General features: G+C 47.3%; 1 long non-coding RNA gene across 1 annotated transcript in view; it reads left to right on the top strand.

Annotated features, from left to right (window-relative positions):
• The window catches only part of LOC110360456 (uncharacterized), a 417274-nt gene that overhangs the window by 67785 nt on the left and 336570 nt on the right, over positions 1 to 12919 (top strand). Inside the window, exon 3 of the long non-coding RNA XR_010465803.1 lies at positions 11632 to 11884. This is a non-coding gene — a long non-coding RNA (uncharacterized LOC110360456). The remainder of the gene's footprint in view (positions 1 to 11631; positions 11885 to 12919) is intronic.

Here is a 12919-nt window from a genome sequence, read left to right as displayed (position 1 = left end):
TTACATTATTTGGTGAAAAACATTAGTACATATATAATTCATAAATAATTTTTAAACTGGGCAAACCTTTGAATTTACTGGGAAGAATGTTTTCCTCTTTAATACAACTTTAGTATTGATATAAGATTCAAATATGGAAACGTTTATGTGCGTCTGCAGCTTTGCTCGTGAGAAATCGTATTGATTTCAGTGAACTATCCACACGAGGAAGATCAGGGCTGTGTGTGCAGGACCGGAGCTTTACTTTTGTAAACTTCCCATTTCCTCTCTTGCATCAGAAAGGTTTAAAAGATCTGTTTTATTGTCTTGAGGGTAAATGCCTTTCATTTCTGAAATGGTAAAACCCACTTCTCACTTGTTTCTCTTAAAGTGGACCCGTTTTTTAATGCGGACACATGGAAAAAAGCTTCAGCAGCCTCCCTGGGGGGGAGTGAGGTTGCAAACCGCCAGCTTTGGAAACAGTGAGTTTTGTTTTGTCAGTTTTAAAAGGGAATATAGGAAAAGGAAAATTTTGCTGTAGCGTTGTGAAAAACAGAACGTACCCAGTCTGGACCGTTTTAAGATAAAATTAAGGAAATGACAGCTTTCTTCTGCACGCTGCTTTCCACTTTTAGCATCCGCAGCGTGCAGGGCCCATGGAGCTGCTGATGTGCGGGAAGTTAAGCCGTCCTGTGCTCTTTGCAGGAGTAAGGCCTAATTTGCAGGACTGGGGCTGTACTTTCCCTGTCCCTGTCTCCCAGAGCCGGAGCCATACCTGTGTACCTGTGTGTGCTGGGTCAGGCCGTAATCCCGCGCAAACCTGCCTGCAGCTCTGGCGCTCGCTTGCTCAAAGGAGTTCTGCTGCCCTACGTTGTTTGTATGTGGGGGATTATGTTTGCTCCCAGAATAAGGTGGCAAATTTTAGCTTACACAGCCCTCTAAGGTACCAGAAGCCTCTGTGCTGGTTTGCCACTCATCGCTGTGAATTAGATATTGATACACTTAGAAGCTACAGATACACTTTTGATCCCCAGTGCTTTTTAAAGATCCTTTAAAGGTCTTTTCCAGCCGCTCTGCTGGTATTTTGTCTTAGCACAGCCCTCATACGAAGTCCCAATGTTACGAGCCTGTCAGGGGTCGTTCAGCAGGAAGATGCAGCTGTGGTTGTGACTGGCAGGCTGAGGGGCACGTGCGCCGGGACGGGGCTGCGTTGGCGGCCGCCCCACCTCGTCCTCCTGCCCTTGCTCCCTTGCCATGGGTGTCCCCTACGGCCACAACCTTTCTCTGAGCTCGAGGTTTGATGCCAAACCCCTTGTCCCTCTCCCTGCCGTGGATCACTGGGGCTCCTGAGCACCTCATGCCTGGAGCCGGGCAAGAGGCCTCCCTGCCCCAGACCAGTAGATCCAATACAGTACATCCACAAAGGTGGTTTGGGTAACACCAGTTGGAGCGGGTGACAAACGGAAGCTTTTATCTCTTTTGTTATGGCTTTTGCAATTAAAACACTTTTGACTGTTTTGCTATAGGTTGAGCAGCAGCGAGTCGCAGAGTCCAGAGTGGAAAACAACAGCATCTGAGCAGCCCCATGCTCAGCTCCCTCCCCCCAGCCATCCTCATCCTCATCCTCATCCTCATCCTCATCCTCATCCTCATCCTCATCCTCATCCTCATCCATCTTCATCCTCATCCTTGCACTCCCTGGGGGGAATTTGCAGCAGCTCCTGCCCAGGGGGTGGCTGCTCCCTGGCTCCCAGGCTGGCTCCACAGCTGCTTGCCCCAGGGCCACGTTCTTCCTTTAGCCTTATATCAAGAGCTGCATTTCCAGGGAATTCCCAGCAGTTTAGGCTGCTGAAGGGCTTTGGTGCGAGAGAAGAGCTGTTCCTGAGCAGGAAAGAAGACAGCAACATGATACTAATGAGAAACACTTCGGGATGGGAGTAGGGGGTTAAGTTATGGTCTAGAAACCTGCTTCTTGGCATCTTTATGAAAGTATCTGTTAGCGGTCACACAGGGAGGTCATGGCCATATGGACAGGAAAAATAAAGTGGCTGGTGGGTTTGCCATATGTGACTGATGTGTTAAAGGTGATATTCTCCTTCATTAACAGCGCTTAGCGTTGGAGGACACTATAGGACACTCAGGATGAGTACAGTATTTTTAACAAGTAATTTAGAGCCTGTCTTCACTGCGTGATTAGCTTGAGGTATAACTTGAGCGCTGCTGGTAACCTGACGCTTGAGCGTTGTCTTTAGCTGGAGCCAAAGGGCGCTTTGTGCCGGGGCCCACCCAGCGGTGCCGGTGCTGGTGCCGGGCAGGAGCTGGTGCTGGGCTGGAGCTGCTGCCGGGGCTGATCCTGCCAGGGCTGATCCTGCGGGGCTGATCCTATGGGGCTGATCCTATGGGGCTAATCCTGCTGGGGCTGATCCTGCCAGCGATTATCCTGCGGAGCTGATCCTATCAGGGCTGATACTGAGGGCCTGATCCTGCCCCAGCCCGGGGTGCAGCTCCAGGGCTGCTCTCCTGCCCACAGACTGAGAGGAGTTAATTGAAGTGGAGGTGGCTGCAGCTGACAGTTAAGTGAGGACAACCCCATGGAGAGCTGAGAAACTGGATGTAACGTGGAAATACACAGAGAAGGCTGAGAGACGGCGCATATCAGTTCTCACTTAAATCCTTTTCGTTCGTTCTTTTTTTTTTTTTTTAAATTCTTTCCACAGTAGCAGACTTGCAGCTGTTAACTAATCCCATAACAAGTGGCATTTAGCCACACATTTTCCAAATTAAATATGCTTGCATGTTGGACTAGTTTCATACCCTGTAATACAAATACTTTCCCTGCTGGGGGAAAAAAAAAAGGAGGAAAAAACCAGCGAATCTCTGAGGCGTATGAAGAGCGGAGCAGGAAGATGGGGTGTGCGTCTGGCTGCTGGTGCAGCCTGTGTAGCGACTGCTGTCCCTGTCACGTTCTGCAAGGAGCACAGTATTTGTTGGGAGATCTGATGGGTTATCAAGGACTGCTCATGCTTAAATTATTAGTTAAGGCTGTGACATTAAAGAATTGTTTTTTGGTCATGGTCTCATGGCTGTGTTTTGCTAGGAGGTGTTTGAAAATTCTCGTCTGTGCTGTCACGTAATCTGTACTTGCCCTTTTGTTTATTCCTTTGTTTTTTTTTCCTCCTGGTCATTTGAATAATGTTTTCAGATCTTCGATTTAATCTGGGTTCAGTCTAGCAACATTTGGAAACAAGCAATTAACTGCACATTTGGTTAGAACTTATGCTGGATCTTTTCTGAGGGTGTCTGAGAGCACCTTCCCTACCCCCGCCCACCTCCTGCACATTTTTAAGAATCCCATTAAAAATTTTTCAGGATCCCCATACAAGCCAAATGCATTGTTTCCATGGAAACAATTAATGGGGAGAGCAATTTATAAGACTGATGTAAAAAAATCAGCACTTCATCAGCCCCCCTGCTGCTCTGATACACAATCTCAAGGCAAAGTCTGCGGCGAGGTTTGCGTGAGCATGTTCTGGAAAAGCGGGGACACAAGCAGGAGCCTGCAAGTTCTGTCCGCGGCACCGTGAGCGATGCCGATTGTGCTGCGCAGGTATTATTAGCCCTTGGAAAAGACTGGTAAATTCTCCTTTCATGATGTCTCTTGAAATGCTTTCCCTTTAGAGAAGGTTTTTTCCTAATCCCACCCTGTTCCGCAGCACACACGTCTGTGCTGGGGAGGATTGGTGGCTGTGACATCGGGGTCCCCGCAGAACCAGCGTTCCGAGGGCTCGCGGGCTCCTGGGCAGAGACCTGCCTTCAAAGGCTTTCTTTTGTTCCCTTTGGTTTGGAACCTGCCGTTACAGCTTTCTCCTGGCCCTTGTTTTGCATTGGTTCTAGCCATATATACATAGATGCTAAATCGGAATTTGCTATTTAAAAAGGAGAGCGAGTGGTGCACACTGCATATAGTGAGTGCTGTCCTTCTGGACAGGTGTGTCTGAACAGGACTTGATCCGGAATTTCCTAAGGACCTTATTTTTGGGGAAAAAAACCTATAAAAATTCCATGCCGTGCGGTTCTGCTGCAGGAGAAGCAGGAATCCTGCGTGTCTGCGCCCTGAAATACATGGCAGGGATTTCAGAGCCTGCTATAAACCATCCCTTTGCAAATGAAAATTGTCCTTCTCTCTGTTGCCGTTTCCTGCGGTGTCCCCGCAGCGGGACCAGCGCTCGCCCTGGGCTGGGCTGTGGGGAGGGAAATACAGCCCAGGGGTCCACAGCCCTCCCGCATCCGTCAGCACGGATGTGTTGGGTAATAATGAAATGAGGAAAAAAAAATAATAGTAATGCAGGAGTTGATTTGCTTCTGTTTTCTGCGAGTCTGGGGTGCTTTCCTGCAGAGGGCACTCGCCATCCACCAAGCGCCCGGCAGCGCAGCTCCTGCATCCCCAGCAGCATCCATCCCCCAGCAAAACAGGAGACGTGGAGATAAAAAAAAAATTTAAATTATGAAAGCAAATTATTCCCTTGTAGTGCATGAGGCCAGCTGAAAGAGCAGCTGAGATTTAAGGAGAAGGGAAAAGCCCGGTGGGGAGCAGGCGGGGGGGCCGGTGCGGGTCTGCGGAACCGGGGGGATGGAAATGGGGAAAGGGAAGGGTCCGTCCCTGGTTTAAAATGGAACAGCTGAGAGAGGTAAATGCTTTCATTAAACCACCACCCAGAAACGGGAAAAGAGTGGGGCAAATATACCAAATTATTGCCAGTCTGTAGCTACCGAGGTGTTAACGTCACAGTATTTGAAAACCAGTATTTATTTCAACTCTATTTCTTTCATGCTTATATATGAGAGAGAAATAGACTTAGAAAGAGCTCAGCCCAGAGAAATATCGGGATCTCTCCCTGTGAGGCTCTAAAGTACATGTCTGTGATAAATAAATACTCAGCGGCCAAATGATAAAACAGTTTAGGTATTAAGGATTCTGGAGTTTGTGGGAAAAAAAATTCTCTTATTACTAACAAGCTCCCATTGAAAATACATTATAGAAATTGCTTACAGTTATTTTAAAACAGCGTGGAAAATGGTTATGCACTTTCCTATGCCCATAAGTCATCAAAGGTGGAAAAAAACCCCTTGCAGATGCATTTCAGTTTTAATAGGACTTGCATTTTATTATTTGGTTTTATTACACCAAAGGACCATGTAAACAAAAATATCCACTGACCGTAAAGCCAGCTCTCAAAAATGTAGGTCTGGTTATTACACAAATTTGTAATCCAAATCATTTTTACATTACTAATGAGAATTGTGAATTTATTTTTAGAGTTTCTTTTGTTACCTATTTTATTATTTCTTTGGGTATTTTTAATTTGTTTTTCTCTGTGTTTTTTCTTTTTCCTACTTTTCTTTTAAAATTTTAGCATTCTTTTATTTTACAAAGTATGATTTTCATTTAAGTCCCCAATTAAAGTAAAATATTGCTGATTTGAAGCGAATTCCCTCACATCCGCATATCCACACCGCCGCGTCCTGGTGCGGAGGGACGGTAGAGATGTCGTTAATAGCAGCTTTGGGTTTGGACCATTCTGACCTATTTGAAACATGTGGTTTGGGCTCCCTGGGGCCGGGTCAGGTGAAAAGCAGCAAGAGGACGGCAGAGCCGGTCGGGGGGTCAGGAGGAGCTGGTGGGTCTGGAGGGATCTGAGCTCCCACTGTCAGAATCCAGCCTGGTGCACAAACGCAAGTGATCAACACTTCAACATCCGTAACACAACCCGGGTTTCAGAACTGTACAGTTTCTTTTGAAGAGGCTTGTCTGTTGAAAAGGCTCTTGTAATTTTATTTTAGTACGTTTTAACTCTGGATTTGAGGAGATAAAACAACCTGTCCAGAATTATAATGATGTTATTTGGGCTCCTGTATTTAAATTAACGCAGCTGCTTCAGGTATTGACACCCTTTTTTCAGGTTTGGAACTCAGCCTTAAAAAATCGGTTCAAGTTAAAAACAGGCACAGAATATTTCAATCTCATTGTAGCTTTTTCTTAACAAATTTAAATTGTTTTAACTCATTTTAATTTTAGTTGTGATTTGACAATAAAATCAAAGCTCACTGGATTTATCTAGATTTGTATTTTCATATTTTAAAATGACTGTGAATTAAAAGGAGCTTGGCTGGTTGTTGTAATTTCGTGTTATTTCTTCATTCGGTAATGAAAAAACAAAGATGAACAAGAAAGTGAAATGGTCTTTTCCCAAGTATACTAATTATTATGGAGCATTTTTGTGTGAAAAAGATCTGAATGTTTGTCATTTTTGTGCAGCTGTAGGATTTCCCAAATAACAGCACAAACATCATGTCTTTTTTTGATATTATCTACTCCAGAATATCTTCTCTTAGAAATTGATTCCCCGTATCCAAAATATGTCTTTATTTTTATGTTTTGCCAAATATATTTGGGTTTGCCTTACTGTGTTTTTTATACTTGTTTGGTTATAGGTGAGTATGTGATACAGCTGGAATGAACGACTCCTGAATAATCTCACAAAGGAAAATCGGTGTCGATTCCAAGTGCTGGTTTCCCAGTAATGCTGAACACAAACCCAGTTTAATTTCCAGCCGGGTGGTGGCCCTGGCCCAGGGTGACCCAGGGTGACCGGCCAGTGGCTGCTGGCGCTTGCTGGCCCAGGCACCGTGTCTTGCCGGGACTGACCCTTCCCGTTCTCTCCCGTTGCACATTCCCATTGCTGCAGATATTCCCAGTTCCGACCCTTCCCATTCTCTCCCTTCGCACGTTCCCGTTGCTGCAGATATTCCCATTCATAACCCCTGCCCTGCCCTGTGAGTGCGGCCGCACCGCGGTGACGGGATCAGGCGCAGAAGCCGTTCCTCAAACCCCACATTTCCCAGAGTTCCGTCCCTGATCCCTCTTGCATGCATCGCATTATATTGCAAAATATTGTTTTTTTCTTTATACTTTCTTCTGTCATTTATTAAACATCAGAATACTTTCAGCGTGCTCCCGCAGCTTTCAGGCAATCCTGCAGGGCCGGGCTTCACGCCACCACAACTCCACTCTGGGCCAAGTCCTGAGGGGTGTTTCCTGTGAGGAAACCACAAATTGGTGAATGCTGGGCATGTCTTGGTTTGTGTCCTGTCCCCAGAGCTGTCCTGGCTGCGGCACAGCCGCGGGGGCACTGCCGGGAATGGCTCCTTGGCCGGTCCCTGGCAGCACGGTCTGGCGCGTTCCGCTCTGCGCCAGCCAGGGCCGAGGAGAATCGGTGGGGCTGGTCGGGATGGTGCAGTGCCGCTCGTCATTCCTGTTTGCTCCATCCTATTGCAACAGGGCTTGCATGGGTTGTTTTTTTTTTAAAAGCCCTTATGCTCCTTTTTTTTTTTATTATTGGTTCACATTTAAAATCTTTTGGAATATTATTTATTAATATTTTCTTTATTCCCCTCTCTTCTTTAGCACACATTTCCCTTTTACCGGCTTGCTGGATGGGTTGCATTTTGTTTCTGAGCCGGAGCCCTCGGCTCCCGCGTCGGGCCAGGATTAGACGTGCTCCTCTCAGACCTGAGCCGTTACTGTTTCTTCCCATGCTCAGCCTCCAATTGTCTGGATCTAGCTGGGTCCTAAATCCATCCTGAATTGGTTTCATAGCTGGCAGATTTGTGTGTTCCATCTTGTTTTGGGACCTGGCTTTCCTATGAATATCTCAAATCATTTTATATTTTTCCAAGTAGAGGTTTTATTACATGCAGACAGTCTGTATATGACTAGTGAAAATGAGAAGATAAAGGGTTGATGGAAAACATGTCAAATGCTGGTTTTTGCCAGGGTGCAACAAACCTGGGGTTTATTGTGAAGGGAGCAGTGACAAACCCTCCTGTTTTAAATGGATGGTCTGGCGTTGCCCTCTGGTAGAGAAATGGTTAAATTATGCACTCGTTGGAGTATGAAGGCAGTTCTTCTTTGCTGACAGATAGTTTGACCAGTGTCAGGTTATCCCGATGCGTTCAGCATACCTTCATTGCATCATAAATAAAACAGACAAATTACTTTTTTTTTTCCTAGGGTGGAATAAGCAGGAGGAAGGGGAGGGAAGGGGATCGGGGTAGCTGGGGCTTCGCAGGGGGGTGTGAAGAATTAGAAGGAAAAGAAAAAAGAGAGAGATCTTTGCAGACACTCTATGAATCTCTGCTTGGCAGCTGAGAACAATGAGAAAAGCAAGCAATTACCTCGAATCCTTCCCCTTATCCAGACATAGGAAATATATTCCTGCCTGAGCCTTTTTTCTCGTCTCTCCCTCCCTCCCTTGCCCTCCCTCTTTCCCTCTCTCCCCCTCTCCCTCTCTCTTTCCCCCTTGTATATCTAATTTAATTCTTCGAGGAAGGCAAGGCAGATGTAACAAAGAAAGGAGGGTCTGTGTGACGGGCCGTTCCTGCGGCAGGACCAAGCCTTGCTCCACCGCAAGCGTCCTGCAGCCTCCGCCGCAGCAGCTGTGAAAAATGAGCAGAAAGGTATTTTATAGCTCCAACTCTTCTACAAATTCCTCCCAAATAAAGCGGTGTGAATACTAAATCACCCTGTCCAGGCTCAGGGAGCCGACTTGTGCTTTACCTTCAAAAATCCATCCCAGAGGGGCAAACAGAGCCCTTTCTCCAGATTTCCCTCACCTACTGTATTCAGTGGCCTCTTTACTCGTGGCTTCCATATTGTCCTGGAATTCCTATAGGATTTAAATTCTTGTTCTTCTGTCTTTTTTACCCCCTTTTTTCCAGAGCAGTATTTGCAAATATTTCCTTAGGTTGTGAGGCCCATGACAGGCAGGGCTGTCCCTGGGTGTTTCCCTCTGGCTGTCACTTTGGGAGAAGGGGCCCCACGCACCCCGGTGCCTTGCGCCAGCTCACCTGTGTGTCACGGTGACAAACAGGTCAGACCTGTGTCCCCTCGCTGTGCCCTGACACTTCTTGTGAGAATGATAGTTTGCATGAAGATATTTTGGCCTTTTAATTGCTGGTAGACCTTCAGCTAGCAGGTTTATTTTTATTTCCAGGGGAATAAATAATGCAGGTGTGCTTGCTGCTCTTCTCGGTCAGCCACGGTACGTGCCCAGCACCTGGTTGCTGGAGCTAACGTGGATTTGCAATCCAGAGCTACCCTGGGTTTGCAATGTGCTGGATATACCAAAGCCAAGAGCTCAGAACCGCCTGGCACACCTGTCTGGGCGCTCGGCTGCTGCTGCGGGTGTCTGCTCGTCAGGGTCCCCCCGAGTGCTCCACAGGGCCTTTTTGGGTGCCTCAGGTGCTGCTGCCACATATTTGACCATCGCCCATATTTGAACACTCAGCCCAAGGATGGAGCGTCCCGCTTGCAGCCCTCCCAGCCGGGCCATGGGCGAGACCCCCAGCCTGTCCCCCAGCCCCGGGGCTTCTGCATGGCAGCTGAAATATTTGCAAAGCCCCGGGCGATCAGCGCCTGCCGTTCGCAGAGGATGGGGGGTGAGCCCCTGCCCGGCCACCTCCCCTTCCCACCCCGGTGTTTGGCATCAGCCTTTCAGGGGAACATCCATAATTTTGCTTGTCTTGTCCTCTTTTACACGGACCTTTTCCTGGCACCATTTGCAATCACCCTAACGCCTGCATATTGTGATTTAAAAGTTGACAAATCGTCTGTTTCCATTGCCTTTGCTTTTAGGAGAAAACTGAAACCACTATTAGACTTTTAATAATTTAAGATAAAAACGCCGTTCCTTAAGAATGTTCTCTGGCTATATTTTTACAGTCGGAGGATAGAGAGGAACATTACAGGAAATTTAAAGGAGGCTTTTGGTATTAAATCTTCACCTCTTCCAGAAGATAACGCAATTCCGTAAATCTGTGCGAGACCTTTGTTTAACCCACCCCCCGCTATCGCAGGCGAGGTTTTATAGGCGCCTGTCTCGCTGCCGCTCACAGGCTGTGTTTTACATAATACCCTTCAGCATCACTGATATTAACCTTGATGGCATTATTATTGCTATTTACAGTTCATATGCTGGTAATGGTAAACCTGAATGGGATTAATAAAATAAATTAAGTGATGGAAATATTAATGCTATTAACAATCAGTAACAATAGTTGACAGCGTAAGAAAAGGAATAACCTGCCATTAACCAAGCAGGGTAGAGTCTCTCTAGCATATGCATAAAGGTATCTGACACTTCACTTTGATAAACCCAAGATTAATTTTCTTTCAAGCAACAACTTTTCCGGGGCCTTCGTGCTTCTCTGTTTCAAACCTGAGCTCTGGGCACATTTCCCACATCCCCTTTCCAAGGAGTGAGTGCTGGCTGTGCTGCGGGCCTGGGGTGGGCAGGACAGCCGGACGGGCTCCGTGCAGCCAGCGCTGCCGAACTCACCCGAATTGGGTCCCATGGGGATTCTGGGCTTCATGGACCTGCTGCAACACATCCCTGTGCTCCGAGCCTGCTTTTCCAGCAAAAAAGTCACACTCTGCTTCTGGGTGCGAATTTACAGCTCAAGGCCTGGCTAGCGATGCACAGCCGTGTCTTTGGAACGTGCCGTTTCCATTTTTCACATGTGAGACGCAGCCAGCAGAGGGTCGGGGGCTCTGGTACAGAAGCTATAGCTGTTGCATGGCACAGGGCTTGAGCTGGTGCTGCACGGTGGGCACTGCAGGGGCCTCTCCCTCTCCCTCTCCCTCTCCCTCTCCCTCTCCCTCTCCCTCTCCCTCTTCCTCTCCTCTCCGGGGCTTTTTAGGTGGGGTGACTGTGATTTTGCCAAAGTCCCTGAGAGTAGAAATACCAGTCTGTCTTCCCTTCGTTCCTCATGTGAAGTTTTTCTAAAGCCAGAACCCGGGTTTGTCAGATGTGACCATGTTTCGGCTGGTTTCTGGACTCACACACTGAGTGCCTGGTGTATTGCTGCTCTGGGGGAGATGCCGAGGCTGCTGCGGGGCTTAGTGAAGTACCCTGGAAAATTCCCCGCCTAATAAGGTGGGCAAAGGTTGGTGAGAAAAAAGTGTTGCTAATTTTTTTCACCTTACAAATGTGACTTGCCAGTCCTTTACAGCTGGCTAAAAGCTAGGATTGCTCACACCGAGAAAGAAAGTGAGACCATAAATAAACCAGTGCAGGACACCTGGAAAGAATAAAGTGCCCTTCTCAGCCTTGCTGGGAGGAGGAATTGGTGTTGGCCGGGCTGGTGCACAAGGCGCTGTGGGAAAAGGAGCCCAGGCCTCGGGCTGGACCAGCGAGGAGATGAGGAGATGCTTGCAATTGTTTTCTTTCATAACAATTTGTCTGCTGAAACATACCTTTTAAAAGTTACTGATATTTGTATTTTGCTGAAGTCCAAATGAAAGAGCTCTTGCCGCTATTACGATAGCAGTGTCTTTAGTCAGAACAGAGGCTGAAACTATTTCTCAATATAAGCCCAAATTTTGGCTCCCTCAGGAGGTTCTGCAGAGAGCGAGTCAGAGCAGGGTATGGGGAACCTGCGGATCAGCGGTGTTGGGACAGTCGGGTTCCAGCACAGACTGCTCTGCTCTCACATTTCAGATTATCTCGTGTCCACATTTCAAATGTGTGAGATTTTGGACATGGTGAGAAAACCCCGCTTTTAGTAATTCATGTTCTCTTTGCTTTTTGACAGGGAGAAAAAGGCGAAACCACCTGAAATGCACCTTAGACAACTCCCCTCAGCAGAAATTGGCTTCCCCTTGATTCTCAACCCCCTATTTTAGAAGTGGCTGAAGAGCAACACCAAACGTTGATCTAGGGACAGGGAATATTGCCACAAGAGCCCGTTGTTTAGCGGACAGACGTGGATGCTCCTGCTGCCCCCAGACCCTGGTACTCTGCAGAGCCCATCAGACCTGTCGGTTCGTTACCGGCGCAGGGAGCAGGTAAAGAACCCCACGGGTGTTTCCCAGCCCCTCGCTTGTGCGGCTGGCAGGGCCCGTGTGCCGGGGAACGGCACAGGCTGCTCTTGCTCATCCAAGTGAAGCCGCTGCCGGCAGAAAGCAAATTCTGCAAAAATGGGAATGGATGCATTATTGTATTCTGCAAATAATGTACCTATACATACCCATTTAACACAAAAATGTTGATGTGGGAGCACTTCTGGAGAGTGGCGGTTCCTTTGGTCCTGGAATTACAGAGCAGTCTTAAGACACTAAGGAAATTTTCCTTTTTTAATTGACCTTGGCCTTAATCATCCATTAGCCATTACTTCACTCCTGTCAGTATTTGAACCAACATGATGGGTTATTTGCGAAGAATACTATTTTCTGTTTAGTTCATTCTTGGTGAACTTAAAATGGCTGCAGTGTGCTGTAAGATGGAGCCTCAGTTCTGTGTGGATAGAAATGGAATTAGCAAACGTCAGTTGTATCCCAACCGGCGGCTCCTGCTTTATCTCAGCGCACTTTGCCTCCTCGCGGTGCTGTGTCCCCAGCAGCTGTCCCAGCCCCTTTCCCGAGCGTAGCAAATAGTCATTACAGGGGAGATTTTTTCATCCGCTGGTTTAACTTGCATATTTGTGCTTCTCTTGCAGCGAGGCTGTGAGGCTGCTGGTTAAAGTTACAGCACGCTCTGGGGTTTGCTGTGCACTTGGACTCGGCTTATAAAATGGCCGAGGAGAATTCAGGCCAGGATGAGGCCTGGCAGAAGACGTGTAAACTTGGGAATATTTTTTTAAATGTTACAAAATTCAAAATACAATTTACTTTACCATTTTTAACTTGACATCATTCTGGCGGTGCATGTTTCTGAGCACCTTCAATTCCCATTTATTTTAGCGCTCACCGTCTCCTAAGAGCGATTCAATGCTGAAAGGTTTGGATCCAAAGGAGATTTGTAAGAACAAGGCCAGACTCGGGGGGAGGGCGTCAAACAACCGTAGAGAGGAGTTTAATGTTGCCTGAGCCGGGTTTGAGGTG

This window comes from Columba livia, chromosome 13, assembly GCF_036013475.1.
Source record: "Columba livia isolate bColLiv1 breed racing homer chromosome 13, bColLiv1.pat.W.v2, whole genome shotgun sequence".
In the NCBI taxonomy this organism is placed as follows: domain Eukaryota; kingdom Metazoa; phylum Chordata; class Aves; order Columbiformes; family Columbidae; genus Columba; species Columba livia.
The sequence above is the reverse complement of the archived record's forward strand: the minus strand, read 5'-3'. Positions and strand labels throughout refer to the sequence as shown.